We start from the raw sequence: 26,417 nt of genomic DNA on the forward strand, positions 1-26,417 counted from the left end.
ATATATAAAACTCACAATTGGTGAGTTATGCTAAAAAAAAAGGAGTATAAGTGGTGTGTTATTATTATGGCTTCCTAAGAGAAAATTCATTGGTTTTACTACAAGCTTGAAAATGAGATTGGATTAGCCAAATAATTATGGCTAGAAAAAGTAAGTTTTACATTATTCTTGATATTCTTGAAAAGATAAAGAGAATATATTGTTGAAAAATGAAAATTTCTACAACTAGTTAACTACAACTATGCTAAATTTTCAACATCTAGCGTTTTACACTCTCAAGCTTCGTGGTGGTTTTTTTTTGGGGGGGGGGGGGGGCAACTATATGTAAAACCTATGTATCGCATGCACTTGAGGAACATTCATAAAACCTTTTACATGTGAATTTTTCACCCCAATAAAAGAGATCCTTTTTCTATTCAATATATATTCTTTTTCAAGATCATTTTTTCAACACCTTTATGTATGTGAAAATATAGAATAAAATAAACCCTGCTATTAAACCCACGTGATATGTAATTTATTATTGTAGTTACCCATCCCAGTTACTAAGTATCTTTCAAAATTAATTTATGGGAATTGAAGGTAATCCTGTTCAATCATATGTGTATGTAGATCATTAAGATAATCTCAATCAAGCAAACATGAAGGTGAACTACTTAAAAAACTAAAAAGTGAACATATAATTGAGCATGTATCATATTTTGGGTAGTTCTAGACATATATCCTAGTTGAGCAACTAGAAAGACTAGCGCCTTCAACATAGTGGGACATTTATTGGGTCCATTCGACACACACCAATTAATTTTTGGCGAAGATTCCACCAACCCCTTAACTTTTAGAACAGGGAGGTGAATAGGAGCTGATGCACAAGCCCCTCTCCTTGCCGGTTGCGTGCTCCTCCATGCCTGTCTTCTTGTGAACGCCATCCACCTCTCCTCCTCGTCCTCACCCTGATCCTCATGCTCCTCACTCTCCCTGCCCGCCTCTGATCTCGCTCATGCCATCCACCTCTGCTCCTCCTCCCCATGCTGATCCTCATGCTCCGCACTCTCCCTTCCGCCTCAGCATGTCTTCATCATGCAAATCACTGCCTCCCTCTCTATCTCGCAAGAGCATTGGCCTCTCTCTCTGCCCTCGACAACACTACCTGCTCCTCCATCGGCCTCTCTCTCTATCTCGCAAGACCATTGGCCTCTCTCTCTGCTCTCGACAGTACTACTCGCACCATCACTTGCAGGCCTATGCACATCCAACACAGCTGTGACAAACACTCCTTGACAGTGCAGTCATCGCCATGCCATTGACGATCAAAGAGTGTGTGTCTGTGTGCACGTCTAAGAGAGAGAGAGAGAGAGAGAGAGAGAGAGAGAGAGAGAGAGAGACCCCTTCAGTGCACGCGATGGCCCACTGGTAGGCTAGAGAGAATTAAAAAAAATCATCGTCCACCGCCCTCGCTCCTGATGCCATGCCTTCAAGCTCCTCCCCCGAGTTGCTGCAGCACTCCAACTCCTGCTCCTGATGTCTGGGATACAAACATCACTACATTCCTCTCTCTTATCCTCTCTCCTCCACGTGCCGCATTTTGCTTTTTTTCCTTGGTAGACATGAGAACATCCCCCCGGATTCCAATTAATGTGTCTTGCTCTGAAAATTAGGACAACATATTAGTTTGGTAATATGACATATAACTTTCCTTCCAAGGTTTTGGAAAAAAATCAAATACTCCTATCATATGTATGTATTTGTAGAAGTCTTACTGTAGCTCAAAGCTAACACCACACTTTATTTGGAGAAAAAAAAAGAAACTCTCGTAACTCTTGACTATATGGTCACACGAGGAACTCTCAAAGCAAAAGAGTGCTCAATTTGACGGAAAAACGATATATTTGCTAAGTGAACCTCATTTTACAAAAGGTTAAAAAAGCTCTATACAACAAACATATTTTTTTTCATAATACCACACTTTATTTGGAGAAAAAAAAAGAAACGCTAGTAACTCTTGACTATATGGTCACATGAGGAACTCTCAAAGCAAAAGAGTGCTCAATTTGAGGGAAAAACAATATATTTGGTAAGTGAACTTCATTTTACAAAAGGTTTAGAAGGTTAAAAAATCTCTAGACAACAAACATATTTTTTTTCAAAACATCAATGAGTTCTTGACCAAAGTCTATGGTTGCTGTAGGCCCACAATTTCCTTTTAAAAACAGAATTAAGTACAAAAGAGGTGCATAATTTGCATTCTGTTGACCTATCATTTATGTTTCTAAGTGTACACCATCATTGTCTTTATAAATTCTTCCACTTAACACACTTTGATTCTTTACTTTCATGTCCTCATGCGCTATGTAACCTTGGCAATGTAGCCTCAACTTGCCAATGATAGGCGTTATGGCGACTTCATGCCTTGGCATCACTAACGTTGCATCCATCTGTGGCCCCATGTCTTCAAGCTTGATTCACAAATGGGCCGCCATCTCTGGCTAGATAAAGTTGGCCTTAGCTTTGTTGTCAAAGAAAATAAAAGCTTCTTGGTCCTTTACTTTGCCACCTCCTCCTCCTTAGCACACTTGAAGCAATGTCCTTGCTTGTGTATTGGTTTTTTTTGGCAGACAACTGAGGGTGGAATATTTTTTCTTGAGCATTGTCTTCTTGGATTTCTTCTGTCCTTTGATGCGTCTTTCTTTGTAGTTGTGGTCATTGGCTTATCTGTAACGTAAGTCAAAGATCCTGTTCAAGGAGAACCCATCCATAGCATGTTTCATGAGGCGCTAAATGCTTGAAGACATCTGCTTGAGGTAGTATCTTTGAATCTCTTTAGGTAGACCGCAACAATATCATTGCGTTTGCTCCTTCAAAGGAGACTTTTCTAAAATAAGTCACTGGTAAAACCATATTGTAAGTGGAAATAGTGTCTTCTTTCTTCATCAACAGATGATTCCAAGCCGTCAAAACGCCCGCTTCAAATTGGGGTGTCAACCAAATAGATGAAAACAACTTCTTGAGCTTCACCCAATTTCCTGACGCTTTCCCATGTAGTAAATGCCACAAGTTGGTGACATGGCATGGTCCTTAGTGTCAAAGTCGACAATGCGGAAGCGTAGAGACCAAGGGGAGTGAGCATGAGAGAGAGAGAGAGAGAGAGAGAGAGAGAGAGAGAGAGAGAGAGAGAGAGAGTCTCCTGAACCAATCAACTTTGGCAATGAATAACTGAGTGTGTATACAATGGAGGCAAGGGGTTGCTTATATAGCAATCCCAGAAAATTTCCCTACCCAAGACTTTGACAAATAAGTAAAATAAATACCTAAAAGAAAAACTAAATAATGGGACCACATTGGGCAGTTCACTTGAGATGCCAAAACTTTAACACCCTCTTTGCAGCTCATAGTGGGCAAGTCGATGAAGAAGCTACCATGGACACCCAAACACCGGCCGAGGGCTACTAGATACACCTCAATGTTGCTCTCGTCAACTTTGTACCTGAAAGTAATGCCATCTTGAGCATCGGTTGCCTTTGTAGAAACTTTGAACTGTAGACATAGTGGACATCAATAATGAGACCAAGTCGATGAAGAAGCTACCATGGACACCCAAACACCGGCCGGGGGCTACTGGATACACCTCGGTGTTGCTCTCCTCAACTATGTACCTGAAAGTAATGCCATCTTGAGCAACCATTGCCTTTGTAGAAACTTTGAACTGTAGACCACACTACGTCCAATAATCCCCATTCGTGAACTGTGAACACATCACGTCCAAAATATAAAACTCCAAGATAATGAGCTATCGGAACACATTCTGTCCATAATGTGACCAACAACAATGAATTGGCTAGCCCATCCATAGTGTTTTTGATGTTTGATTGGTTCCCTGCCAGATGCATGTGCATTGGACTCTGACCTACGGGTCCAAACACCAATAACTTGAACTCCAACAGAAGGGTCCAAATTAATTATAGGGAGCATTGTTTGCCCCTCTCTACCACTCACAAGCCTCTCTCTGACTGAAGCTAGTGGTGACATGTCACGAGGACGTGGCAGCTGTTAACTATGTCATGAGGACGTGGCAACTGCTAACCTTAGTTGTTGGTTTCTTTCCAATGATTTTTGTTTTATTTTTGAGACCCTCCTTTTGAAGTTGCAAATGGTCGGACATTGTATGGCCAATGTGAACGGTAGTTTCACCCACAGACAGCGGGAAGTTGGTCGGCACTGGAATTCGTATAGCAAGAGGATGTCTAGGCTCAGTTCAAGATCATGTAGGTCCCCTCGTTGCACTTAGCAAGTTGGTGGATACTAGGAAGTGAAATCAATAAGGGCATTGTTACCATATACATGTGGTAGTGATGTGTGTGAACACACTAGGACCGCCGGGGCATTTTTTCCCTCTTTAGGAGGTTTTTTCCCCCGTGCATTGTATATACGCCCATCACTCTAGGGCTATCTATCTTTCCATTGCACACTAAGTAACACACTCTCTATTGTGTGCCTTGAGCTTCCTTTGTCTTCTCCAAGCTGTGTGTGTTTCTCTGCAATCCTAATTCCAACAATTGGTATCATAGCAGGTCACGTCCTCCCGGGCTTAGTCGCCAGCTGCTTCAGTACACGCTTTCTCACTTTCTCCGATTTCAGTGAGCTTTGGTGAGCGTTCGCAGGTCGACAAATATTTTGGGGTGCTCAGAATTTTGATTTGGGCTCATTTCGGCCTCCGTTTCCACTACAGGCAGTACTGCACAGGCTATTTCATCATTTTGTGCAGAATTTCTGTCAGTGCCAATTTCTGCATAACAGGTGCCTTATAGTCTTCTACGGTTTGTGCTATATAGCACAGGTTGTTCCCGCTCCGTTTCTCCTATTTTCGGGCAGTTTTCACATCAGGTGCAGCATTTACCATGGCTGACAACAACAACACAGATGTGTTCAAGATGTTTGCTGCTGAGGACAGGTTAGATGGGGACAACTACCCTATGTGGGCTTATATGATGCAACATGTTCTTGTGTCAAAAGGTGTCTGGAACATTGTGCAGGGCATTGATGTACATCCTGGTTCTGAGAATGTAGGCGATGTTGAGGATGTTGCAGGTCTTGCTGCAAGGATTGCAGCTGTTAGAGTTGTTTTTCCTACGGCAGAACAAGCTCGTTGGGATGTTAAGGATGCGTAGGCTCATGCATTGATTGCGTTGTCTATCAAGCGCACCATTGTTCCTCACATCCGTTCAGCAAAATCTGCAAAACAGGCTTGGGATATTCTAGAAAGTCTTTATGCAAGCCGCAATGAGGCTAAAATTGCTTTGCTGCGTAAAGAGCTGGAGTCAAAGATTATGCATGAGGAAGATGATATGGACACTTTCCTTGCTAGTGTCAAGGATATCAATGAGCAAATTATTTCTGCAGGTGAAGTCATTTCAGACAGTTCACTTGTGCAGACTGTTCTTGATGCCTTACCAGATTCCTACCAGACTTTTGCTAGTACTTGGAGACTGATGACCCAAGGAAATCCTGAAGTTGTCAAGTTTGATGCATTATGCACATTGCTGTTGCAAGAGTCACTTTCTAGAAAAAACAGGACTAGGCAGCTTGCAGTTCAACAGGCCTTTATTGCTTCTCAAAGAAAGGGTGGTAACAGTAATGCAGCCACTTCTTATGGTTCTGCTACGAGTGGCAAAAATTATGTTCCTAATGCTTCTGCTCGCAGTACTTCGTCTGACAATTCTGGTGATAAGGGCAAAAAGAAGATGCATTGCCATTATTGTAAAGCCAATGATCACTTGATCAAGTCGTGTCCTAAGTTGAAGGCCAAAGAGGCTAAGAAGAAAGAGGGTGGTTCCACTGCAAATGCTGGTTCCACTACAAATGCAGCCATTGTTGAGTCTTCTGTGAAAGGAGATTGTGTTGCTGATGTTGATGCAGAATGGGCTTTTAGCGCAGAGTGCACTTACAATCATGTTGTCCATGATGCATGCTTGTTAGTTGCTGCAAATTCACATGTGTCGTATTTCGACAGTGGTGCTACAAAGCACATTACCTCACATCGTGAATTGTTCACCTCTCTCAAGTCTGTCCCTCATGGGAATTCAATCACTTGTGCCAACAACGCCTCTTATCCAGTTCAGGGAGTTGGAAAGATTGTGCTCACTGTTGCTAATGGTAGTTCCTTCACACTTGTTGATGAACTTTATGTACCTAGGATCAAGAAGAATCTCTTGTCTGTATCCGCACTTGCTAGACTTGGACTTGTAGTCAAATTTGTGGATGACAGATGTACAGTTCATGATCTCAGTTTTGGTGATAAAATTGTTGCATCTGGGCTTTTGTGCCGTGGGCTGTATAAGCTCACTTTGTATGACAAGTGTGGACAAAATTTTGCAAATGCTGTTGCATATTCAAGGGCTATTTCAGATGCAAAACTTTGGCATGCACGTTTTGGTCATCTGAATTTTGCCAGTTTGCTGCGTTTGCAGAAATCTGATATGGTTGCTTCTTTGCCGCCTCTTGAAGCACCTGTCAAACATGTTTGTGAAGGCTGTATTTTGGGTAAGATGCAGCGTTCTAAATTTCCAAAGGATGGTTCAGTTCGGGCCACATGAAGCTTGCAGCTTGTGCATAGTGATGTTTGTGGGCCCATGCAAACTCCGTCCTTGGGCAATTACTTGTACTTTGTGACTTTCATTGATGATTACTCCAGGCATGCATGGGTATTTCCGCTTAAAGCGAAGTCCGAAGTTTTTATGTGCTTCAAACAATTTCTGGCTATGGCTGAAAATGTCTCGAAATGTACTATGGGCACCCTCCGTTCAGATCAAGGGGGGGAGTATATGTCTCATGAATTTAATGCATTTCTGGCTAGTTGTGGGATAAAACACCAATGTACAGTGCCTTATACACCTCATCAAAATGGTGTTGCTGAGAGGAAAAACAGGTCACTGACGGAAATGGCACGATGTATGGTCAAAAGTCAAGCTTTGCCGCATTCTTTTTGGCTTGAGGCCATTATGTGTGCCACTTATGTACTTAACAGGTGTCCTACGAAAGCTTTGCAGTCTATTACTCCATATGAAGCATGGCATGATAGAAAGCCTTCTATTGAGCACATGCGTGTTTTTGGCTGTTTGGCATATGCTTTGGTGCCACAAGTGCAACGCAGAAAATTGGATGATAAGGCTGTCAAATGTATTTTTGTTGGTTATAGTGCTGAAAGCAAAGGTTACAGGTTGTATCATCTGCAAACAAAACGTATTCTGGTTTCACGGGATGTAGTGTTTGTGGAAGATTCTGTTCAGCCCTTGCTGTCATGTACTAGAGACAGTAATGTAAGCTCACAAGACATTTATGACACTTTGTTGCCACTTTTAAGTGGTGGAAATACGAATGTAAGTTCCAATGAGGAAAATGTATTGCCTATGGGGGTTTCTGAAAATGTTTTAGATTAGCCTATTACTGATGCAGATGTACATGATGTACTTGATGAGGAAAGGGCTAAAAATGAGCAGGCTAGAGGTATGCCAAAATGGTTGGTGCACACTTTGCGTGACAGTAAATTGAATGCACCTTTGTCTAGTCGTACTCGTTCAGGCTCTCGCCATGCATCTTATGCATCAGATTGTTATGCTTTGGTTGTGTCTAGCTTACATGATGTTGAGGAGCCTCTGACTTTTGATGAAGCACAAAATTCAAAAAATTGGATGGCTGCCATGCAATCAGAATATGATGCACTTATAGAAAATGACACATGGACTTTATGTGATTTGCCTCCTGGCAAAAAGGCCATTGGTACAAAGTGGGTTTACAAGTTGAAACGCAAACCGGATGGTGAGATCAATCGCCATAAGGCTCGACTTGTTGCAAAGGGTTATGCACAACAAAAAGGCATAGATTATGAAGAGACTTTTGCTCCCACTTGTCGTATGACTACTGTGCGTTTTCTATGTGCATTGGCAGCTCATTTTGGTTGGGATGTACATCAATCAGACATTGTTATTGCTTTCTTGAATGGTGACATATTTGAGGAAGTTTATGTAACGCAGCCTCGCGGTTTTGTCATAAAAGGACAAGAAGACAAAGTGTGCAAATGTAACAAGGCTTTGTATGGGTTGAAGCAATATCCTCGTTCTTGGTATGAGAAAGCTGACACTCATTTGGTCAAACAAGGCTTTCGTAACAGTCCAACATAAAGCACATTGTATGTAAAGCGTGAGGGTGATGTATTTCTCATCGTGGTTCTTTATGTTGATGATTTGCTGATCACTGGACCAAATGAGAGACATATTGCTGAATTTAAGGCTGATTTGATTGCTACTTTCAAGATGAAAGATTTTGGGCTGTTGCATCATTATTTGGGTATACAGTTTAAGCAGTGTGATGGTGGTATTGCCTTGTGTCAGAAAAATTACATTGAGATATTTCTATGTAAGTTTGGACTTGAGGATTGCAAACCTATTGCCACTCCCATGGAAACAGGTTTGAAGTTGAGTCTACATGATGCTGGTGATCCTGCTGATGTCACTCTTTACCAAACTGCTATTGGCTGCCTCATTTATGTATGCAACACGAGGCCAGATATTCAGTTTGCAGTCTCACAGGTCAGCAGATTTATGCATAGCTCAGGGTTTAAGCATTGGCAGGCTGTCAAGAGGATTTTCCGCGACCTTAGTGGCACTTTACATCTTGGCTTGTTTTATCCCAAGGGGGGATCATTGCCGCCAGACTTACATGCTTTTTCGGACTCAGATTGGGCTGGTTGTTTTGACACACGAGTGTCCACAAGTGGTTTTTGTTTCATGCTTGGCAGTTCATGTATATCATGGTTGATCAAGGAGCAACCTACTGTGGCCACTTCGAGTTGTGAGGCTGAGTACAGGGCAGTCTTCACAGCTACGGTTGAGTGTGTATGGCTCAGACACCTTATGGCTGATTTGGGTGTTGGACAAGACACTTCCAACACTATCTACACTGGCAGTCAGAGCGCATTGGCAGTTGCGAGGAACCCAGTTTTTAATGCTCGCACAAAGCACATTGAGGTGCATTACCACTATGTCAGGGAGAGGCTCTCAGCAGGAGAGATCATCTTGGCTTATGTGCCAACACAGGACAACCTTGCAGATCTTTTCACAAAAGCATTGTCTCGTGAGAAGCTTGAAGCTTTCCGCAAAGCTTTGGGCTTACTCCCCTTTGTGGACTCTGATCCTGTCCTCAGGGCATGGCACTTCCCTTTACTCATGTGCCAGCTCTCGTTCACCGCATCACTCCAGGGGGGATTTGTTACCATATACATGTGGTAGTGATGTGTGTGAACACACTAGGACCACCTGGGCATTGTATATACGCACTCTCTATTGTGTGCCTTGAGCTTCCTTCGTCTTCTCCAAGCTGTGTGTGTTTCTCTGCAACCCTAATTCCAACAGGCATAAAGCCAAGGTGGGGTCACCAAAGGAAAGTACACGATGAGTAGCGTTAAATGGTAACCTTGCATTTGCACTACATTTCTACTCAAATGTATACACTTTTTATCAAAGTTTTAACCTAGTGTTCATTCTCTCTTTCCGTAATAGCCTTTTTCCATACAAACACCTTACCCTTTTTAGATCTTTATGCATTTACATCATATTTCTCTCTTCATGCTAAATGTAAATAGTAAACTTAATTCTACTCTCCTAGTTTTTTTACTGCACATTCTTTTAACTAATTACCTTTACTAATTTAAATAGCTATCTACATCCCATAATTTGTAAATAAATAATTTATGGGCACTTATCTTACCCATCTTCTCTCAAGGGTAGGGTTAACCTTGTAGGCCTTCCCTTCCCCACCACTATGTGACCCAACTCTTGGATCATTTACTTGTGTTGGTCAACAAATCTTAAATATAATGTATATCCCCAATAAATCAAACTTTATTGGAGCCTACCTCATTTCTTTAAGGTGGATTCTCTTTTGAAAAAGCATGCTACACCTTGGATGCATGCTAAAGGGTCCCCTACAAGGAGACTTGGTTCAAAAGGTGTTTTGGATGCATCTTGAACGCCTTAGCTCGTGGGTATAATTGAGGAACACTCCAAAATCAGCTTAAACACTTTGAGAAGGTCAACTTTGCCTTTTACAGCACTCAATTCTGAGTTACAGGCTGAAAGTTATGGTGAAAACAAGGTGTTGCGGACACTGTTACTGCAGGTCAAAGTTACAATCAGGTAAACCACAAAGGTGAAAAGTTTTCTTGACTTCTTCAACATTCTAAAATACCAATGGGGAGTTAAAAACCACTTGCATGTGGAGGGGTCGGCTCAAGATGCTTCCAATGACACAACAAACAGGATGGGAAAACTCTGCAGGAGCCACTGGAGGGACATCATGGTGGGGGCCACGTACATTATCAACCCTTATGGAGCCTCCACGACTTAAAAGGCTATTTTTAATGAAAAAATAAGTCCCTTATTTGCATAATTGAAGGAATGGTCAAAAGGAAACCTAACTATGGTTAATTACCTACCCTAGTCAAGTTTAACCTAACCCAAGGTCTTGTACAGCTATAAAAAGGCCCTTTGGCAAGCACAAAAATACACACACCTACTCCATTGCTGCAAATAAGCTCCTCTAAGGTTAGGGAAGCCCTAATCTCTCTCTCCTCTTGTCTCCCTATCCATTTCCTAAGCTCGCTATCACAAGCGGCACCATAGAGAGAGCATCAATATGCTATTGCTACCATTCTCTTGCAAACATTTCTCTTACCATACTCATCCCTAAATAAGGATTTTAGATTCTATATGAGAGCAAGGATATCAAGTTCAATGATCTATCTCATGGTTTGATCAACAAATTGTTGCAATTGGGGTGTCGTCGTCACACTTTTGCTCTAAGCGCATGTAAAATTGGTAAACATATCTTGGCAGCTTCTCATATTTTGTGCTCATTGGGTTGCTTGTTTGTTGAGAAAGGTTTTTGTTCACCATGGTGTCTATTTTCTTGGCTTCTCTCCTTATGTTGTGTGTAAGTAAGTCTTGGGGCTGCATAGATGGAGAAGAGCTCTCTATGCATGCCACCTTATGTGTGTAAGTAGTCTCTTCTTTTGGGAAAGGAAAGGAGTTGTCAAGTATTTGTGCATTATGGTGTTTTGAGTTTTGAGGTTTTGTGCTTGCTTTTCTTAGAAGTATATGAGCACTAATATGGTGAAGGTCAATCTTTGCATCTGAGTTTGTGCAGTGTTCAAAGGGATTGCTTAAGGAGAGTGTGTTGAATGGTTGAAGGGAATTTTGTGTTGAAGCACATAAGGAAGGTGTGGGTGTGTGTGTGTGTGTGTGTGTGTGTGTGTGTGTGTGTGTGTGGTTTGTTTTGGTTTCCTTCTTTCTCCATAAAAGAGGGTGGTGCCCCTAAGAAATATGCGTGTGTAGGGTCTCATGGAGTGGTTGTCTGGTGGGAGCCTTGAGTTGAGCCCCATCTCAAAAAATCCACTCTCAATGACAGTTGGACCACATTGCATTTTTGGATGCCGTCCCAATGGGGATAGATGGTCAGAAGACCAGTGGGAGCTCAACGGAAGTATCTCCTACAAATTAGGGAACTGCTATTTTGGGCCATGAAATCTATTCGCGTCATTACCTCCAGAATGCCAAGGGGAACATTTTAGAAATCTGTCGCAGAGTCAATTGGGCAACCGGGCGGGAGATTTTTAAGGTGCAACCCCGAAATGGGAAATTGCTTGTAAATGTGCCAAGTGGCAGAATTGGTGCACTTTCCTCTTGCAAAAAAATGGGCGCTGAATTTTAAGCTAGGACGAGCTTCATTTGTAGCTTGCCACAGGTTAAGAGCTATTGACTGCAAGCTTTCTCTCTCATGTACGGTGTGGTGCATGAAGTCATGTCCTGCACACCTCACACTGCTCTCTCTCTTCCCTACGTGCAGTAATGTGATGCCCCACAAGAGGGCTCTTCATTTGACTCATGTATAACTGTGTGGTTATATGTGTTTTTGCTGAGGCAAGAGCCTCTCTGAGTAGGAATGGGAGTAGCTAAGTGCTGTTCCAAAAGTAGGCACCGGTGAGAGTGATAACCTCACCGTATAGGTGCGATTCAACGTTGGTTATGCGCTGTATTTTGACTCTTTTTCAGCCATACTAATGCCAAAACCCTTGGGAATAGTGACCCACTGCTAGGCAGTTCAGGGACTATTTAGGGCTAAAAACAGGGCAAAACCAGTAAATACAATGTGCTGAATTTACTGTTTTTGGGCAGGAATTAGAGGGTTTTGTGAAGGTAGTGACTAGAGCCCAAGCAAAAGAAAATGCTGAGGACCAAGCTAATGAGGAGAAAGATCAACAACCCAAACAAGGGGAAACAACTAGTGTGTCAGTGAGGACTGGGAGAAAATCCTGGAAAGCCAAAAGAGATAGAATTAAAGCAAAAACAATTACAAATCAAACTGCACTACAAACAGAATTACAAGAGACAAAGGAGCAATTAAAACAAGAATGGGAAAACAAAACGGTGGTGAGCGATAAGAAACCAAGGAAGGCATCTTCCGGAGGATCTGTGTTGGTAGACAAAGTCCTAGAGCCATTAGATGCTGCACTAGAAGCATATGGGAGTTGGTTTCGGGCAAGTTTTGGGGTTGTTATGCTGCTGAAATTTTGCCAAAACATGTGGCATCTAGCTGGATACAGGTAAAGAATATCCTCTTAAAGTATAAACAAATACCAAAAGGGGCACCAATTTCGGGGCCTACAGGTTGTCGGTGTCTGCTCGAAGCATTCTAGCTTCGGTGCCGTGTCTGCGCTTAAGTGTTAATTCCCGTCTCGCAGGTTACCTTTGTAAAGTGCTCTTTGTGTGTGTCTAAAGTAAAGAATTTCGTGTGAAAGTCAAAGCCTACCGTCCCACGGGCCGGTTTCATGACACCTGTCATTTGACTAGAAATCTGATGTTGAGGGCATTGTGGCCACCGCCACGAGTGCCATGTCGATCTCCTCTGTCAAATTTATTACCGTAATCTTTTTCCAGCTTGCCTTTATCGTTGTCTTCCTGTGAGTTCCTAATTTTGCCTTTGGCTTCAAACTCTCGAGCCAAACAAAGCGTCGAGTCGCATTCATGACAATTGTGATTGTACCTCGTGGGTACCAAGGCAGCTAACTGAGTACTGGTATTGCCGTCCTTGTCATGCTGACCTTTGCCTTTTTCCTCTAGCGAACTTGGGCATTTGCTTTTGCCTTCACAATCTTGAGCCAAACAATCTACCGGTTTCCTTGAGAACTGTGTCGTTGCATAGGCCGCTAAATGGATGATTGACGATCCGTTACCCATAGCTTTTGGTTATCTTTGGTTGATGTCATCGTTGGAGGTAGAGAAAGGGGGGGCCATCTCACGGATTGCTCCTAGGATCCTCTTTGACATACCAAGGTGAGGGACACGAAGGTCCTATTGTCCCAAGGTTGCCAAAAATTTCTCAAAATAGCCGATTGTCCCTTTGACGGCAGGCGACATGGGAACGGCCTCAAAACTGGATCCACGGCTCGGTGTTTCCAAGGATAATGCATTTTATAAAAAAAAATGATGCTTGTTGACTTCAACGCCATCCGCTGCAGGCGTTTCACAACGCATGTGCCACAACGCCTCCAAGCTTTGCCTGCGTAGCCACCCTTCTATAGCTTCTTGCGTTTCAAACACGCTGCAAACAGTCGATGGAGGCCCTACCCGCTAGCGGTTAAAACGCTACGGATAGCACAAGATGCCAACTTCACCTACTTGCTTATGCTTTTCAAACGCCAAACTAGCCTGTGTTTTAGACGCTCCAAGAAAAAAAAGCAATAGGAGCAAAGTATGCCGATCTGCCTCTTCAACGCTTTGCCTTCTCCAAATCCTCTTCTACGTGGTGCTATCTTTTCTTCCGAGCAATGCTCCTCTTGAATCACCGAGCTACACTGAGGCTCTGATGTCATGTCAAACTCGACGATGCGAAAGCGTAGAGACCAAGGGGAGTGAGCATGAGAGAGAGAGAGAGAGAGAGAGAGAACAAGAGAGAGTCTCCTGAACCAATCAACCTTGGCAATGAATAACTGAATGTGTATACAATGGAGGAAAGGGGTTGCTCGTATAGCAATCGCAGTAAATTGCCCTACCCAAGACTTTGACAAATAAGTCAAATAAATACCTAAAAGCCAAACTAAATAATGGGATCACATTGGGCAGTTCACTTGAGATGCCTAAACTTAAACACTTACGGAGTTAGATGTCACAAATTGCTGACGTGTCAAAGCCTTGAAGAATGGAGCCAACTTGCAAATTTTGATCGAGGGGCTTAAACCCTAACAAGAACAAGTAATAGAAGAAGAAGTCCTACCTGGGGACCCCATCCGATGGGGCCCTAGTGACATAAAGGAATTAAAAATAAAGCAGGACCCACACACACACACACACACACAAAGGCTTGCGCAACCAACTGATGACGTGGCAGAATTGTATGGATCTTCGCAATTTGCGTTGATAGTGTTGATGTCGCAAATTTTTGCAAAACGTGCTGACAGTGTTGACGTAGCAGTTGTACGTAATTCCATGATTTACGCTGGTAGTTTTTTGGCATTGCTTTTGGACCATAAGCATTTGAGTTTGAAGGCTTTTCATGTAAACTACTTTTGGGGCCTAGGGTCTTTAAATATAGGGCCTTTAAATATGAGGCCATGGGCTCATTCTTTGGCATGCTTCCTGGAGAAGGTGCAGAGTCTAGAGTATCGGTCTCTCTAGGGGGGGATTCCGCCACTCCGTGTCGTGTGTAGTCTCTCTCTCTCTCTCTCTCTCTCACTTCAGTTGTTATTGAAGTGCTAAAAGTCTGTTCAGTCTGTTCTTTTCAATTGGCACGTGGTGCCCGCCGTGTGGCAGTGGTATCAGAGCATCAGGCGTGTGCTTTTCTGAAAGCATACCGGTCCTACAAGAGAGCAGACAGAGCTATTGAAATTTTACTTGAAGTATCCAGAGCAGACATAGCTATTGAAATTTTACTTGAAGTATCTAGAGCAGACATAGCTATTGAAATTTTACTTAAAAGTATCTTCGAGGGACTTATTAGTCACTCGCACCCTTACTTCATTGCGCATAGGGCGCGCTCTCGTCTTCACCGCTCATGTCTTACAGGGCATAAGCCAAAAAGATCACTTGCAAAGAAGGATCCAAGATAATTTGTTTCGAGTCACTGTTTTCCTCACAAGCAGCGCCATGAAGATGTTGATGTCTACAGCTACCAAGCCACACACTCCAAGGACTTGGCAAGCTTTCAAGAGAATATTTGCTCGAAGTCATATGGTTTTTGACATCTTCCTTTGGAGTGCAACTTCTGGCAGAGTGGGGTATCTTGAAATGCTTGCCATTGAAACCCTAACAAATTATAACTTGAAATTTCTTGACATCTCTCAGTAGATGTTTCTTCACAAGATGATGACCGTGGAGGTCCGTTGTGATTGCTATGTTTTGGGACTACCATTGCCGCTAGAGGAAGACTATTTGTCCAAGAGCTGACGGACCATGCTGCAGTCGGCTACAACCTTATGGAAGGAACCTAACCCTAATTTTTGGTGCAGGTTTTAGGATGGAAAGTCAATAGACTTTTTGAGCTGTTTGATGTCGAGATTGCTTTTTAAGTGTGAGTTCTATTTGAACTTGTTTGGTGATCCTGTTTGGAATTTGTTTGAAATGGATGCTATCTGTTTTAAACCTATCTTGGTGCCGATTTGAATTGTTTGACTCTGGTTTTAAACATTGGTTTCAATGATTGGTGATTCTACTCCCGGGTGGAGAAGTGAGAAATACTTTTTTGGTATTGTTTGAACCTCGCAACGACGCAGGCCGACGCCTAGGGAGCGTTTTGTTGTATGTTTGAAAACCTCGGAATGACGCAGACCGATGTGTGGGGAGAATTCTGTTGAATGCTAGAAAACCTCCGAACGACGCAGATCGATGCCTACGGAGCATTTGATTGTATGCTTGAACCTCCAACCGACGCAGACTGTGGTTTGAGGAGCGTTGGGTTGTACAGACCTTTTTAGGCTATTTGCGAGGGGAGTGGTGACGAGGTAGTCGTTGAGTAGCTTCATATCATAGACCGTTGTCTCGGGAGAGTGCTCAGTGGTGTTGTTTGTTGTGTCTTGTAACATGCATACGTAAGCATTTGTGTTACATTGTATGTGCCAACTACTGAATATTCTTAACTGGATGAGATTGCTTGGGTATGTAATTTTAGTGCATCAAGACACCCGTGGAAGATCAGTGCGGTCTGGTGTGATGGCTAATTTTACTATGCCAACATATCAAGAGTTTCGTACTGGACGAAAGGAGAAGCTAACTCCCTAACAAAAAAAAAAAGCAAACTGATTGTCCCTTGGAATGACCCTTTGAAATTTTATTAAAGCTAACTTGAGTTGTTTTGCAGATATGTTGTTATCGCGAACGATTACTCTCTTTCAAGAAGGGGGGATGTCACAAATTGTTGACGTGTGAAAGCCCTGAAGAATGGAGCCAACTTGCAAATTTCGACCGAGGGGCTTTAAACCCTAAGAAGAACAAGTAACAGAAGAAGAAGTCCTACCAACTTATGGGGACCCCATTCGATGGGGCCCCGATGACATAAAGGAATAAAAAATAAAGCAAGCCCCACACAAACACACACAAAGGCTTTCGCAACCAATTGATGACATGGCAAAACTGTACGGATCTCCGCAATTTGCGTTGATAGTGCTGACGTGGCAAATTTCCGCAAAACGCGCTGAGAGTGCTGACGTGGCAGTTGTACAGAATTCCATGATTTACGCTAGCACTTTTTGGCATTGTCTTTGAAGGCTTTTCATATAAACTACTTTTAGGACCTAGGGCCTTTAAATATGCGGCCATGGGCTCATTCTCTAGCATGCTTCCTGGAGAAGGTACAAAGTCTGGAGTACCGACTTGTACTGTGTTGATGCAATATAAAGAATACCAAAAGGGACACCAAGGTTTGATGCCAATACTCTCAGGGGTGGAATTTTGCCACATCGTGTTGCGTGTGGTCTCTCTCTCTCTCTCTCTCTCTCTCTCTCTCTCTCAATTCAATTGTTATTGAAGTGCTAAAAGTCTCTTCAGTCTATTCTTTTCAATTGACACGTGGCACCTGTCCTGTGACATTAGAGCCATTTAAGACCATAACTGTGGACAACCGACCGAGACAGACACAAGCCCTAAAATTGATGATGTGGACAGACGCATAAAACACATAGCTACTTGTTGACGTGGCACCTTGTACGAACCATCGTGAAAAACATAGAAACTATTACCGTGACACTATATGGAGGCCTGCACAACTTGCACATGGATACAAAGCTTTCTTACATTTGTACACTTTATCTTCTGGCCCTTTAATGACAAAACCACGAGGCTGCGTTACATAAACTTCCTCAAATATGTCACCATTCAAGAAAACAATAACAATATTTGATTGATGTATATCCCATCCAAAATGAGCTGCCAATGCACATAAAAAACACACAGTAGTCATACAACAAGTGGAAGCAAAAATCTCTTCAGAATCTATGCCTTTTTGATGTGCATAGCCTTTTGCAATCAATCTCACCATCCGGCTTCGTTTAAACTTGTAAACACACTTCGTACCAATGGCCTTTTTGCTAGGAGGCAAATTGCATAAAGTCCATGTGTCATTTTCTATAAGTGCATCATATTTTAATTGCATGACAGGCATCCAATTTTCTGAATTCTATGCTTCATCAAAAGACAGAGGTTCCTCAACATTACATAAACTAAAAATTAGCCAAACCAACGAGCCGATTCATTGGCCACGACACCATTGGATGATCACTAGGCTGGAGATGGGCGAGTTGTAGCAAGGCCATCGGTGGCCTAATGCCCTAGTAGTGTACCATCCATTCCAGCATACCCTGTCCAACTCATTCTCTCAAAGATATTTGTTCGTGTATATTGTCGATGACTTAGGGGCCTCAACACTTCCTTCACTACAGTAGATGATTAACAAGTGATAAAATCACAAGGCCTACGTAGAGGGCTTAAATTTAAACAATGATCGTTATACTTAACACACATTGTCGATAATTGCATGTGTGAAAGCTAGGTCGAGGATATTATACTATTTTATGGCCATTAAATAGTGTCAGCCATCCTTTTATTGGCAAGAAAGATCATGGCCACGAAAAAGAACAAAATGAAACCTTCCAAAGGCGAAAGGTCCACTGTAGTTAGACATCTAAAACTAGTGCTTTTCTTGAACAAATGCTTTATGCAAATGTCCAATGGATTAACCATAAGCTATTGTGGTTAATCGACTTTGCAAAACAGCTCAGTAGTGTCATTTATCTACATCACCTTGCTTGGATTTTAGCCTGCCTCCAAAGAAGATCAACTCCCCATCCTTGGTCACCTTGATCACCATGCGCACTACCCCTGGTTTGCTCCACCCAAAATCTACTTAATATGCAGGGAGATGTGGCGAGCTTGCCACATTCAAACCCTGCATTACCGGCATAGCCCTGAAGGCACTTATAAGCCTGTTATCATGAATCTCAAACCAATCCATGAATACTTCCACAATATCCTCTCACTCTCGCCAATTTCTCATGGATCCGGCTCACTGTTGACCATACATGCTCTTGGCGAATATTACCGGTAGCACATGGTACAGGCGGTGAGATGCAGGAGTGACAATTGATTACCACAAAAACATAGGTTGGCTCATCAGAATGTAAATATGTGAGCATCAAATGGTACCATCCTTATGAAGGATATAAAATATGAAGCTACTAGATGAGGCCAGCTCCAAGGCTCTCTACAAAATTGCACAGGACTCCCAATCAATTGACTCACAAAGCTCCTACTCAAGGAAAGAGGCAGGGGGCTTTGCAAGAAACTCAGGATCTTGCAAGAGATGCTTGAACACATCACCAAGTAAGGCAGTGCATATCTCTACATCACCTTGCTTGGATCCAGGCCTGCCCCCAAAAAAGACCAACTCCCTATTCCATGCCACCTTCACAGTGCGCACTGCACCCGGCCATTTGCCCCACCCAAAATCTACTTTATACACAAAGAAATGCGGTGAGCTTGACACACTCAAACCTTTCATTAGTGGCATAACCCCTAAGGAACTCATAAGACAGTTATCATGAATCTCAAGCCAATTCATGAAGGCTTCCACAACATCCTCCCTCACTCCTGCAATTTTCTCATGTATCCGGCTCGCTGTAGACCGTATAGGCTCTTTGCAAATCTTGCAGGCAATGCTCAAGGTTGTGCCTATGCCAAGGACATTCCCAAAGTACGCACGCGGTACTGGCAGTGAGATGCGGGAGCGACAATTGATTGGCACAAAAACGAAGGTTGACTCACCAGGTGGAGATTTCCTGGCGGAGGAGATTCGCTTCCAGAAGTGCGCACATGTGACCTCAAAAGAAGTGAAGCCTTCATATGACTCACTCTTTAGTTGCTTGATTGCAGAGGCAGACAATGTGAACACATATTGCACCAAGGGGTCAGGCTTGGGAAGGGACTAGCCACCATTTTAAGGACTTGGTTTTTGAGCTCTTGTCATGATTAGGCCCATTTTCTCCATTTTCGGAGCCGGCATTAACGTCTTCCCTTCCACCTTCTGATATATTTGCTGGTAAAGAAGCAGCTTCCTCATCGCTATCCTTCTTCTTGCTTGCCAGGGTATTTTCTTTGTCCAAAGTCCTTTGGATCACATGCTTCCATGCTTCGGACTTTGTCATCCAATCTTGAATCATCTGCCTCCACAATAAGGTCCTGTTCCCCTACTTTATCTTCCTCACTGATCTGCAAATCAAGGCTCCATGTGGCTTTCGTTGGAGACGGCTCGTGCACCACTAGCCTATTGTGTACAGGGGTTAGACTCAAGGGAACCGTTCTCGAGCACTCTCCCCATGACACCATAAAGTCCAATAAAGACTGCCCATCTGCAACAACATGGCTTTGTGCAACGCCAAGTGCAAGGCCGCCACCGTCCGAGAACAGGGTGGCCTCCTGACATTCAAGGACAATTCTCTCTCTCTCTCTCTCTCTCTCTCTCTCTCTCTCTCTCTCTCTCTCTCACACACACACACACACACACACACTCCCTTGTGATCCGGATGTTGGCAAAGCTGATCAAAGAAGGGCTTCATCTGAAAGTCATCTTCAGCAAGCAGGGAAAGGGGCATGTCCATGGAGACCTCTACAAATTCGACTCTGGCATCGTTTCATTCAATGAAGAGCATGTGGGGAGGGTTTGCACCCTTGCCGAGGCGGCCACAGAAGGGGAAGTACTGGACCAAGCAGAGAGCATGGCTGCTTTTGAGCTGTCACATCAGATCCGGAGCCGACAGGACATGATCATCACCGCTGTTTTGCAATGGTAGTACACGGGGGTGCGGGTAGAAGAGGAGCCGGTGGTTGTAGTCGATCTCCTGCCAAATGATATCGAGGCAGGAGAGGAAAAGAGGGTGGGGAATGGAGGGGAACAGTCTCTCTGTTTAATATCAACACCTCCGGTGGCACGGAGGGGGAGGCGGCACCATTGATTATATTCCATGAATCTGCAGTCATTCTGCGGCAGCCTGGTGCTCTGTGGGCGTGCAAGCTTGATGGGAGATGGAGAACCAGGCTTTTAAGAAATGAGGCAACACATAGCAGCTCTGCTTATTCAGACCGCGCATGTGCTGGAAACAGCTTTTCAAACGGAGAAATGCAGGCCCGTCCCAACCAGCAGCTATCGCAGCTATGGTGATGTTCACATCGAGGTTTTGAATAATGCAGCGGTCAGGCGTACTCTACGCTCACTCAGTTCCCTCTCTCTCTCTCTCTATTCCCATTCCCTTTCCTCTCTCAGCCTCTCCATTTCATCATTTTCTTGAGATGCTGCAAACAATGAATACCCACTACCCCATTTGCCAATCAAAAAATTACGAATTAAACAAGTGATAAAATCACAAGGCCTGCCAAGTTAAGGAGACAAATAAAGAACATGATAGTGAAACACAAAACTACAAAGATGGTAACCATATTGATCCGTAGAGAAAGTGAGCGAACCTAAAATTTATAGTCGCTTATAGTCGCAGAAAATTCAAAAAATGTCAAATTTCTCAAAGCAAGGATTATGGTCAGCTACGAGTTAAGGATTCAGCTGAACATCAAGCTTCTTTTTTCCTTCTTCTATATTCTTAAAGCAAGCAGATGAGAATGAAGATTCTACCAAACATCTAGAAGCTATACCTAACAAAGAGAATTAGTTAAGTCAAGGATTGAAGGCTACTCAAGATACATATGTTGTACATTTTACCTCTAATAGCAATCAAAGCCTTTTTTATAGCTACAAAGCTTTGTTGAGTTTTCCTCTAGGGTTGAGTTTTTTGTCAAACTAAGATTCAAATGGCCGATTCTTGCTTCCAGCTATAGGAAATTCGACAGGAACTGCATTGTTTTTACTCTAAAGGTTTATATTAATCATTGTAGGTGACTTAAGGTCCACAGGACCAGCCAATGAAAAATTAATGTAGGTGATTTACAATCAACAGGACCAACCAATGAAAAATCATCAAAGCTTACATCTACATAAAATTGCTCATGTCAATGCTCTAAGTCAAATATTCAAGCTAAACACAGCTCACAAAATAATAACAATTGCATGACTAACCGTCGATAGGAATATCCATTGAAGCGAGTGAAGGCAATCTTGGATATGGATGCTTAAGCAAAGAAACTAAGAACTTGAGAATAGCAGTCATTGCACTAAAGTGTCTTGGTTATATAGGAGGGGAGAGAAGATAAATAAAGGTTGTCTGTTGATATGATGAGGAGAGTTAATGTCTCAAGTTCTACATGGTGAGCCTTAGTAAAGATTAGTAGTAATAATAGTTAGTAGTATGCTATGAGCAATACTTTGCTTTTTCATGATTACACTTTTGAAAAATTATTTTCATACAATTGTACAATTTCAAAATTCTAAATCATGACACTTTCAAGTGTTAATTATAGAGACTCGTGAAAATACAGAATATTGTTTAAAATTCAACGTAGCTTACAGATATAATCAGGAAGAACATTTTGCTATTTAAAATAACCCCAGCATGGAATAAAAAGATTTTAATTTAGATAAACATTTTTTAAAATATTATTTTGTGTAATTAATTAATCTTCATCAATATTTAGTCTACCTAAGAGTAAAATTTTTACAATGTGCATTTTAAAAATTTAAAATATTATTTACCTTACTTTCCAAGCAAATATCCAAACAATTTGAACTGAGATCTTTCAAAAGCTTGAACTGTTTTTAAATATTACTTTATTATTATTACACATAGCTCACAGCCATAAGTATAAATCGTACAATGCAACTCTCTTTAAAATTCCCCCGAAATCCGAAACTAATATATTCATCATCGTTGCATTATAACAAAATCTTCAGATCTTTCACAGGTCGAATTTATTTTTTACCCCCCCAAAATATTTCCATCTTTTTTACACCATAAGCTCAGAGAATAACCAAACAATGGACATGAATCCATATCCATAATAGGTACACATTCATAATCATAGTTTAACAAAATTCTTTTCATCTGAAACATCTAAAATGTCCAGGCAATAAGGGAGACATCATTGCAAACACCCCATCCTAAAACATGCTTACCACAATGCAAACGAAATCCTATGCAGCAAAGAATGCATTCTGGTGCCAATTCTCAGACACGTGATACACCAGCATGAAACCCACAATCTGGATGAGGCAAAGCTCACGGGGGAATTTACAAAACTGCTGCCAAAGATACGCTGGACTGATCCCGAGAACCACATCCAAACTCCACCTAGGCCCGACATATCCCTGACCATTTCCACTCACTAATTCCGAACTAGCTTGCAAACATCAAAGAATGATAATAAGGCTACTGCTTGTCAAGTAAAAGGCAGATGACATTTCGAAAGACGAGAACAAGGCAGCATGACAATTTTGCACTCGCCAGCATGCAAGTCAAAAAGCTGCAGTATGCAAAACCCTAAGCAATGCCTTAAAGCCTCACTGCGATGCAAAAACAAATAATGACAACCTTTACACTCACTGCGACGTTGGTGCAGATACGACTAGCTTTACCCTCGCTGTGACGCTGATACAAATGACGACATCATTAGAGACCAACGACAGGGAAGAGGCGCCACCTGCAATTCCCTTATAAGGGCAACAAAGCATGTACTGAATTTAGCCACACAAAAAACATCGCAAGACCATACCCTACAGGTTCAGCACAGCAAAAATAGTCTAACTGTCTTTCCTGTTGCAGGAGCGTCTCATGAGAAGGTTCACTGTTGGCATCAAATCAATTAAAATAAGGTACAGTCTACTGCAGTAGGTTTACGAATTCGCGCATCAAGAGAGCCAACAACTACACCTAGGTAGTCATACCGTAAAACCTTCATCGACAGAGACAACACCAGCGCTATGCAGGGGCGGAAATACTCTACTAGAGCAAAACAAGTCAAAATGCTTCACAACAAACAAACCAAATCAATACCGGCGTGAAGCAAATATTCACTTAATGCTTGCCAAATACAACAGCTTACGGGCACGTGCTGCTAAGTGCCACTCTTTAGAGATGGGCGCAGGTGGAATATGGAGTGCGGATACTGCAAGAGCCGGCCGAGAGAAGAGAGAAGCCGCGAGTAAGCTCCACGCGGTGCAGCCCTGCCATGGCCGACTCGCGCACAGGCGCACAGGGAACTACCACCTTACCCAGACAAGGCTTGCAATTGGTAAAGAAGACTAATAATGAATGGCAAACCCTGGACGTCTTATCACTCGCTCCGCAACTGATAAGCCAATAAATAGTCTACACATGGCCAAACCCTTATCCCTACTTCTACCAACCTCCTAGGATACCCATCTCCTTCGGAGAGTGGTCACATTTCCAACCACTTTAATCATGCCACATAGTGGTTCTTGAAATAAATCCACAAAATGAACAAAATAAATAAAAAATATTTTAGTCAGCAAAAAGACAATGCATCGCCATAGCCTTTGCCCTTTGGGCAGGCATAAAAAAAGTCTAGGTCCTCATTGGATCATTGGAGACCTTACTTTAAAAGTTCTACATCTTTAAGTTCTAAACTTAGTTTTAAAATCTTTAAAAATAAAAATAAAAAATCTTTAAAGGTTAAAGCCCTAAATGATAAATTCTTTCCATAAAGTTTTAACTAACAAAAACGACAACTTTAGTCTATTGCCTCAAGTTTCAAAGGGTGAACCAAATTCTCAAAATGAAAAGGTGGGTAACACAAATTTCAAAATGAAAAGGTGACTCTTGGGATTTGTGGAGCCTCCTTGGCTTTATCATTTAACATGTAAGGCTATCATTTAACATGTAAGGCTGTGAAAGTTTCATGCTTCCAAAGGCATTGGGCAACCCAAAATCTTTTAGAGAGTTCATTTCATATTTCAAAACTAAAGACATGCCCATCATTAGATTTACACAATTGATTTCAATGAGTACTCACTATCTTATTTCAACCAATCAACATTTTTGACGTGTCAAAAAATGTTTAAAAATACAACTCAACCTTTTTCCTATTTTAGTAAGGAAAAAGAGAAGTGATCTCTATAGCCTTTGCCCTTTGGACAGGCCAAAAAATTAACTCTCCTTTTTCATTAGCAAAAAGGAGAGTCATTGCTATGGCCTCACCCCTTTGGGGTAGGCCAAAAATATAGGTATGTAGGAGGTGCAAAGTCCTTCACTCACCACAGTTGTGTATAGTTTCAGTTTCAGTCTAAAATCTATGGTGTAAACATCTATTATTAAGGAGGATTTCTTGAAGTCCTCATGGCGCATTGGAAACTGAGAAGGCCTTATATTTTTACCTGCCATGATCTGGATAATGCAGTAGGTTGTTTGAGTGGTCGGATCAATTTATTCATTGTTGTCAACCACATGTTAAGGTTGTGTCTATTTGTGTTTGCAGGGTTGGATGTTTGCGTGGCTACACATGAATGATCAGTGTTACCTCTTCTATGCCTCCGTTTGTCTTGCTCTATATCACAAGAAGATTTAGAAATTTTGTCATGTAGGAAAACGGAGTCTTTTTCAGTGTTTTTCATACAATGCATAACATCATGAGCTTCCGCTCGAAAGGCACCGCATACCTAGCTAGGCATACCTAGCCAGGTATGATTGGGACAGGGGACCACCGGCCCCCCCATCGGGCCGGCGGTCCCCTGCCCCCAATCGTACCTAGCTAGGTATACGGTGCCTCCCTCACAGAAGCTCATGATGTTGAGGTAAGTCACAATGTGGGAATTATTGTGAGAATTTGTCCAAAACTTCTTGTGTATGTCGGGTAAAATTTCATCTGCGACTTGCATCCGATGGTTGTCTTCCATTGTTTCGTAGACTTTTAAGTATGACATAATTTTGTCTAGGACTGGTTTCTCCTTCTCTACGGATGAAAACTGGCTGCTGATTCTAAGCTATTTTGCTTGCATAGCTCATGTCCAGGTATAGTTTGTGGTTAGTAGTTACACCCTTTCTTGTGATTGCTGAAAGATTTGAGCACTTCTGCAATACTAAATAGTGATGTCAACAGTTGGAATTGTGATTCTTCATTATCGATGCATGCTGAAACTGTTTATTTGGTGGTTGCTTGATGAATGGCAAAGCTGGTTTCTGTGGTTAATATTATTGCTCAGTTTGTTTGCATCCAGGCTCATGCTTATAATTTTGAATGCCTAGTTTGCTTGTCTTGTGTGATTTCTGTTGTATTACTTTAAATTTTGGAAAATTACCGGATTACCCATAAAATTTATGGAAATTCCCTCAAAATTCAAAAATTTCCAATATACTTTTGTACCAAATTTGGATTGATTGCCCCAAATTTTGCATAGTTTATTCTTTTTCACCATCAAGATCTATCTTTTAAGTGTCTTAATTTTCACGAATGAGCTCACAAATAGAGGAATTTTTGTCTACACTTAATAAGCCATTCATCCCGAGAGCCTATAATATCACCTAAAATTCTAGTTCTATCATCTTCTAAGTTCTATTGATGGAGAAGCAATCTTCGTGTGAAGAATTGCGAAAAAAGAAGTCTTTGGAGATGTTTGCCAGACCAACAAAGGGTACTTTGGGAATTTTACATAAGGGCAGTATCGCACGCCAGGGTAGCGAGGGTAAAGGTGAGATAGGCTAATTTGGAGGGATGCGTCTGACATGCGCAGAAAAGTTGATAGAGCGCTTGTCTTGTGTGCTAGGCAAGGCGGGGGTAATACCAACTCTGTCGAAATCGGCAGAGTTGTCGAAGGATGGCGGAAGAGAGTGCCTTTTACACGTGTCAAAGTCTCTGAGACGAAGGCTAAATGCCAAAACGAAAGTGAGCCGCTATCTTCAGAGCCCTCAACTCAGCCGACTTCAGCGTGCA

At 42.2% G+C, this 26,417-nt stretch overlaps 2 pseudogenes; one reads left to right on the forward strand and one right to left on the reverse strand.

Annotated features, from left to right (window-relative positions):
* Window positions 1-18,712: 18,712 nt before the first annotated feature.
* On the reverse strand, window positions 18,713-19,853 carry LOC147421050 (BAHD acyltransferase DCR-like; annotated as a pseudogene).
* A 59-nt stretch (window positions 19,854-19,912) lies between these two features.
* Window positions 19,913-20,926, forward strand: LOC147421051 (uncharacterized; annotated as a pseudogene).
* Window positions 20,927-26,417: the final 5,491 nt, after the last annotated feature.

This window comes from Adiantum capillus-veneris, chromosome 28, assembly GCF_014529385.1.
Source record: "Adiantum capillus-veneris isolate H3 chromosome 28, ASM1452938v2, whole genome shotgun sequence".
NCBI classification, from domain to species: Eukaryota; Viridiplantae; Streptophyta; class Polypodiopsida; order Polypodiales; family Pteridaceae; genus Adiantum; species Adiantum capillus-veneris.